Raw genomic sequence first — 7,834 nt, 5'->3', positions numbered from 1 at the left:
CGAACCACTTTAAATCTCGGGTGCAATCTCTCTTACTCTTGCTCCTTCTTTTGCATTTGCACTTTAGATTTAACTTGTGTAATTGAATTTTATTGTTGATCTCTTAATTTCCAAAATTGGGTTTGAGTTTTCAAAAGAATTAAAACTTGTTAGTAACCTAATTTCTCTCTCCTCATAAGTTGCCGTACTCGGGACCACCCTTGGAATTTCAGTTCATTCTTTCAAAGATAAACGGATAAGATTAAACATGGAACTAAGCATTCTTTTTAGACTTCTTTTTTGGACGACAATCTTGCTCAGCTGACTCTTTTAAAGGCTTGATGATTTTGACATCCCAAGTAGATGAAACGGCTTTGACAATCTTTGGCTTGAGATCCTCAGGCGGATAGAAATGACGAAGGGGAGGCACAATGGATTGCTCCCTTCCATACTGACGCTGAATCCTGGCAGGAACATAGAAGGAAGTCTTTTTGAGGCCAAGAAGGCGAACATAGTTAGCTTCTCCAGTGTTGAAGACGGCTTCTTGGATTCCAGGAATTTGCCAATAAATCTGATCTTGTTGGCGAGAATTTAACCATTCAACCCAATCGCTTTTATGATCAAAGGAAACATCATGACGCCATTCACTGAAGGTGTATAACGTATGATCGAAATGCACAGGAGCTGCGATTTTTAGCTTGTGGCATAACCACACCTGAAGTAATGCAGGACATCCTGAGAAAGAACCAACGAAGGAGCGAACATAAGAGCCTGGACCTGAGCCGGCACGAAGACGAGCCATATCATCCAATCCATTGAAGGTTTCTACAAGCATAGTAGGAATTGGATTGGCGCCATGATCCATTTGATCAACGAGGTCCAAAAGAATAGCTGACGCAAAGCGAGAAGGCTGGACAGTAAGGAACCTAGCAAATGAGCAGAATCTCAGAGCACGACGTCGGGCTTTTTGAATATCAACAGCACCAATGTGTCCCACAGGAGGGTAAATGTCAATCAGTTGTTGCATGAACACTTCTTGGCCTTTTATGAAAGAGTCCATGGATTCATCTGGATTATTCATTAAGCGAAGGAACAAAGGACGATAGTCTGGAACACAGGATGGCTTCACTAGAGGGCCATCCACAGGATATTCCAATAAGGCACACCATTCTTCAAAGGTGGGACACCTTTCTTGGTTGCCAAAACGGAAGACATGATGATCGGGATCCCAACACTCTGATGCAGCATAGAGTAATCCCCAATCGAGCTTAATGGTTGCCACGTAGCCGAAGAGATTTTTCTCTTGTTCACTTATAGCATAGATATGGGATTCTCTTAATGTACCACGGATCCAATCAAGAATTGTACGAGTAGACATGGTGCCTGTAAGCCAACAGAAGGGATACAAGAATGATCAAGATTACATGAACACGAGATTGGGATAAGTTCCTGCCAGTACAAAGAAATTATGAATATACGATCGAATCACATGATAGAAGATTGAAAGGCGTACGATCAAGAGATGAGATGAGGTAGCATAAGATTGCTTTCAACGGATAGATCATGAATGACTAATCCTATGAGATCTTTGGAAATGATAGGATTTATATCCTAACCCCAAAGGAAAAGTTTTTAATCTTCGCACATTTTAACAGTGTTACCTGAAGGCATCAACCCTAATCCTAATCTAGCGGAGTGGAGAGAGGATCTCGACTCATGACTTTGTTTGTGTACCTAAGGACCGATCGTAGCCATTGGAAGATGGACTACGGCCTAATCTAAACACAAATGGGTAGGATATCCTAAACTAGGCTCACACACGTGATGCACATGTGTTCGTATACTACATGCATGTGTGGGTTAATCTAGGGGTAAGGCCAAGAGTTCACTTAGCGCGAATCCATGTTCGATATACTGTACCAGTGTCCGGCCTATCAGTACGTGAACAAGAGATCCGTTTACGTACCATAAAGGTACTAGGCTAAGAGTGGAATGCTTCTCTAGCACAGAGGCACCAGGTGATGAAATCTCAGTCAATCATGCTAGATAACACTCCGGGTTCCTAAAATAGGATGTGTGTGCATGTGAGATGCAAGGGTTTAGATGCAAGTGATGTAAGTGTGTGCAATATGTTTGCGCAATCTATGATGCCTTCAGGTTTTGTTAGATTAAGTTTGAGTATGATGTGATGAGAAAACAAAGCATACAAACTAATCTAACAAGTATATAAGAGATAGAGTTTTCATGAGCCAGTTAAAATAGATTCAAATGAGTTATCCTTTGGAATTGTAATGAAGTTAGGTGGTCCCCAGCAGAGTCGCCAAACTGTGAGACCCGATCCCGCGAGAGGGGTGGGGCGCGAGCCGCCACGCCCTCTCTTGGTCTCTCGTACCCACGCGATTAGCGTGTGCATTTTAGTATTAATTTTGATTTATCTTTTATATGAACTTGGGATCACTAAGGCAATCCGAATTCCACACGAAAGAAACTGACAGAGTCGCCACCTAGATGTGGGATCTAGGACCCATAATTAACCAGAAATCTAGACTCGCTACCTGGTTACAAGAATGGAAGGTATGGGGAGTTATCCACCACATGCACCATTCCTGCCCAATAATCGGTCTTCAATTCAAAAAGCTAACTCTTTTAAATTTATTTTAAATGACTCATTCAACTCTTAGTTAATGTGCTATCTATGTGACATGCATCCTATGATCTAATTTCATTATGGATCCTAAATGTGTATCTTGATTCCTTAATTTGTTTGAATTCAATCTAGGTGCAAGTTCTCCTAAGATTCTAATTTCAAGGAAATCCTACATATTTTAATTAAGAATTCATAATAAAATAAATATACAAAAACCCCACATTTGTTGTGGAGCCGACTCGCGGTTGGTATGCCATCAGACATCCAAGCTGCCTACGTACCCAAGCCTCACTGGGATCAGAGTCGACGTAGTTCGGTGCACCTAAGCTAAGCTACATATGCCTAACTCAACTAAGACACCGACCTAGACGGATTTGACTGTTTCAACAGTTTTAAGAGGAGTTATTTAATTCAAGTTGAGGATTTTATTATCCTAGGATTTCATCTAAGATGCTATATGATTCTTATCTAAATGCAAGTTGTTCCTTAGACTAATGCAGGTTAGCCTACATCATAGTTTACTAGGCTTGTCCTAGGGAAAGATTGGGTGACTAGTATAACTAAACATATGGCACGGTTGCTATTCATAGCAAGTGTCCATGATGAGGTTGGACTCCTAACTCTAGGACTCCCTAAAACCTAAGACTCCCTAAAACTTAGGACACGACACGACACGACACCAGTGTTCCTAAATTGGGCTCTAATGGTTCTTACGACGGAAACCATAATCCAATGGTTCCGAGAGACACGAGATGAATCGATTTCAGTTCTTAAAGTTAATGAATTGCATATTTTAAGAATTTTCAGTTTATGGACAATTAAAGAATACCAATGGTTCTAGGGTTCACCAATTTCGGCCTTGAATGGCATCCAAGGAAGGGAATCGTGCCCTCTTTCCTTGTGCAATTTAATACTTAGGTTATAGCATCTTATTGCCTGGCATATCTCAGGATTTTTGTGGACAGTAACCTCGGAGCCAACAACATGCTATAGCTTAAATATTCAAATTGTCAAAGATCGGTTGCAATTGGGATACGATTATGGATGCACTGGCCATTTTTCCAGGGAAATCTAATGATCCTAAGATTTCTGTTTTAATAGATTAAGGAGTTAATATGTGACAGAGATTTATGGTTCCTTAGAGATTTTCAGATGAATTTCAACTAATTTTAATATTTTAATGGATTTTATCAATTTTAAACCATATGAGTGATTTTACAAGTGAAACTGTTGCAAACGAATTCAAAATGAGTTGAAACTTCTGAAGAAACAAGACATGATGGGATGTAGCTTATTAAAAGAGTTTTGCATATTTTTACATTAAGCTCATATTTAATTTTGATTTAACAATTAATTGACCAGATTACAAAAATAACACAGAAACTACTAGAAATAGAAATATAAATTCAATGAAATTTCTACAGTAGTAATATATAAGTAAACATAGCATGCTGTGAGATTTTCATGAATTTTAGAAACAATTTACTATCAATTTCGGATTTTTCAATTTTCAGACCAGATTATGAATTAACACTACATCCCATAGGAAACAAGATCCAAAAGAATTAAAATTTTTATAGAAACTAGAAATATGGAATATAAGAGTACTGTAAAAATTTTGGGAATTTTATCTGTGATCTGATGTCTGTAATAATTCTCCTAAAATCGAATAAGTTTCAAAGAAAGCATAAAATAATATACCAAACCAAATCCAAAAATTCTCAAACATTCATGGTAGAATGTACCAGTATCATATTATTGTCCCACGAAATTTCATTAATTTTCAAATCCGTTTAGTATATAATTTATTTTTCTTCGTCAAAAAGATATTTTTGAAGAGTTTTCTATTTTTAAAACACGATTCTCGAGAAAATTACGACTCCGGAAAACGTCCTCCAACCTTGTTCTGATGTGATGACCACAAGAAAATTTTAAAATTCCAAAAAATAGATCATCCTGAGATGGCTATTTTTTCGAATTTCGTAATTTCTCAGCCATTATTTTAAATAAAATTCTACTCTTTACTCAAATTCTAAAAAACCGTTGATCCAATGTCCGATCTGATCCGATAGTTATTTTACTCTATTTAGATAGATCATTGTATTAAATTTTGAGACGAAACGGAATTGAAACACTCATGCAGATCATGATTTTAAGCACACACATTTAATATTAAATTAAATTCATTTAAATGCTTAAAAATCATGCAAAAATCTAAAAAAATACCAAATAATTCTGAAAAAATCCGAGAACAGTGTACCAACCTGTGATGGAGTTCCTCGCCGAATCCAAGAGCCGAAAAATCTAAAAAATCTCACCGACGTGCAATTCGCTCCGCTTTCTTTCCTTTTTCTTTTTCTTTTTCCTTGTTTTTCTTTTCTTTGCTTTTCCCACTATCCCGCTGCAATGTTTGAAGTCAATCCGCGCCCAGAGGAGAATAGAGCTTTGGTTGTTTCCAAGTGAGAGGGGTGTCTTCAATAAGATAAGGAAGTTGAAGGCAAAGTGTAATATGTGATGGGGAAAACCCACTTAGAAGTGTTCGGTCACCCAAGGGAGAGAAGAAGATAGATTGGGAGGTGGAGGAGAAAGGGTGATTGGGAATTGTGAGAGTGGTAGAGTGTTTGAGAGAGAGGGATAAAGAGAAAATGAGGGTGGAAGTGATAAAAGAAAAAGAAGAGATAGAGTAGAGTTTTAAAACGTGAGAGAAGAGTGTAGTTAACAAAACACAGAGAAAGTAGAGTTTAAAGACCGTGTGAAAAGAGTGTGGTTAAACACAGAGAGAGAGATGGAGAGAGAGAGAGAGAGAGAACAAGAGAGAGAGGGAGAGAGATACAGACCAAGAGAGAGAGGGAGAGAGAGAGAGAGAGAGAGCAAAAAAAAAAAACAGAGTATTACGATACTCTGTTTTTTTTTATGCTCCTTTGTTTTTTTTTTTTTTTAATATTTCAAAATATAAAGGATAAGAGGGTTCAAAGAGATAGAGGGATGATGAGCGTGGAGGAGAATCACCAGGAGAATGGGTGGGAGTCCCGGGAGAATTGAGAGGACGAGAGAGAGGGTGATAGAAAGTGTCCGAGAGAGTTTTTTTTTCTTTCTTACTCTCTGCCGAGTGTAGATGAGAGAGAGGAGATCTGAGGGATCGTTGTCCTCTCTGAGATGAGAAGGCCCAAGAGTGCTCTCAGATCCGAGCCAGAGAGATCTCCTCCAAGAAGGAAATAGAACCCGTCCTCTGTTGAGGGATCTGCCGACCAAAAATGGAGAGTTTTTCCTTCAAAAAAAGCATGCTCTGTTTTTTCCTTTTTTCTAGATCTGAGCCACCGTAACTTACTTTTTCCGAATGCAAGCTTGCCTTTTTTTCTTTCTTTTATTATCGAAAATTTCTCCTCCCCCCATAGCAATTCTCTTTGTATATAACATATATTGCTTCTTCTTTTTTCTTTCCTTATGCTGCCACCTTCCCCAAAAAGGAATTTCGTGGGTTGCCTCATGCAAAGATTCCAATCGTGGCCTCTTTCAAAAAAATACCTTATGTATATGCCTTCTTTCCATCCCCTTTAGATAGAAATCAACACTTAATGGGAATTCACTTTCTTGAATTCGGCAATATCCCAAGTGGGTCCCACGTTGTATGGCTAATTCCTACATCTTGCCTTGTTATTACTATCATTTTAAGAAAATGGTGGGCCCACTCCATAGGACAATCTGAACCACCCGATTAACAAGTCATTAATGGGATATGCTCAATAAATCATTCCTTATAGATCGTTCATAGGATGATCCGAACCATCCATTTCAATGGGCTACCGAATAAATGATTCGTTCTTCTAATTTATTGTCGCAAGCTGATCTTGGCCGTCCAATTGATAGGCTGCAATGTGGATCGGTTACACCACCTCTTAAATCACTCCATATTGTTTAATTGGTGGCCCATAAATCTTTTCCGTTAGATTTCAATACGGACCCCGAAGAATAAGATTGAACTACCTTGGGTGGGCCCCACGCATATTTAGTGGGCTACTCCATTTTAAATCCCTCAACCAAACACCATGCCTATTCCTTGGCCGAATTTTCCATGAGATCCATTCATCGAAAATTTAGGCGGGTCCGCTTGCTTCAACTTAGTGAACTCCACTCCATGTTGGGCACACTTATTCCTATAAAATTTGATTGTTAACATCCATGATAAACTCCACAGATAACTTGGATATTTCTTATATGGGCCAACTTTCTCGATCCAAATTTAATTCAAATGCTCAATGCGGGCCCACCAAACGGGTCCTAATCCTCTCTTGCTTGGATTCTTGTGAATAACCCCTCTCAACACTTAGCGGAAAAATGCGAAACATGGCGGAAATGATTGAAAAGATCGAGAAAGCATAATGGACGGACACGGGAACGGAAAATACTGAAACTGACAGCGACACACTAACTTCTTCGTTGACTAAAGCGGAGCAAAATGGGGGTGTCTACAATGGCGTGTGCATTTTATTATTGATTTTATTACCCAACCAAGCAGGCAGCAACCAAGCCATAGGATGCAAACAAACGTGCAACCCAGTACCCATAAGGGCAGGGGTAAGCCGCCGAGCCTAGCAATGTGTGATTTAATTCATCTTTTCTATGAATTTGGGATCATTATGTCAATCCGAATTCCACGCAAAAGAGAGTGACAGAGTCGCCACCTAGATGAGGGATCTAGGACCCATAATTGACCAGAAATCTAGACTCGTTACCTGGTTACGAGAATGGAAGGTATGGGGAGTTACCACCATATGCATCATTCCTGCTCGATAATCAGTCTTCAATTCCAAAAGTTAACTCTTTTGAATTTCTTTTAAATGACTCATTTAACTATATATTAATGTGCGAACTACATGACATGCATCCTAAGATCTAATTTCAGTGTAATTCTTAAATGTGTATCTTGATTTTCTTAATTTGTTTGAATTCAATCTAAGTGAAAGTTCTCATAAAATTCTAATTTCATGGAAAGTCCTAAGTGATTTAATTACTTTTAATTTAAGGATTAATGTACAAAACCCCACCACTTATGTGTGGAGCCGACTCGGGCTTGGTATGCCACTCAAGTATCCAAGTTGCCTACGTATCCCAGCCTCATTGGAATCAGAGTCGATCGTAGTTCGGTACACCTGAACTAAGCTACTTATGTCTAACTCATCCAGGACACCGACCTAGACTGGATTGACT

Source organism: Tasmannia lanceolata, unplaced genomic scaffold, assembly GCF_043159265.1.
Source record: "Tasmannia lanceolata isolate RefF3 unplaced genomic scaffold, GAP_Taslan_0.1 ptg000021l, whole genome shotgun sequence".
Lineage (NCBI taxonomy): Eukaryota > Viridiplantae > Streptophyta > Magnoliopsida > Canellales > Winteraceae > Tasmannia > Tasmannia lanceolata.
The sequence above is the reverse complement of the archived record's forward strand: the minus strand, read 5'-3'. Positions refer to the sequence as shown.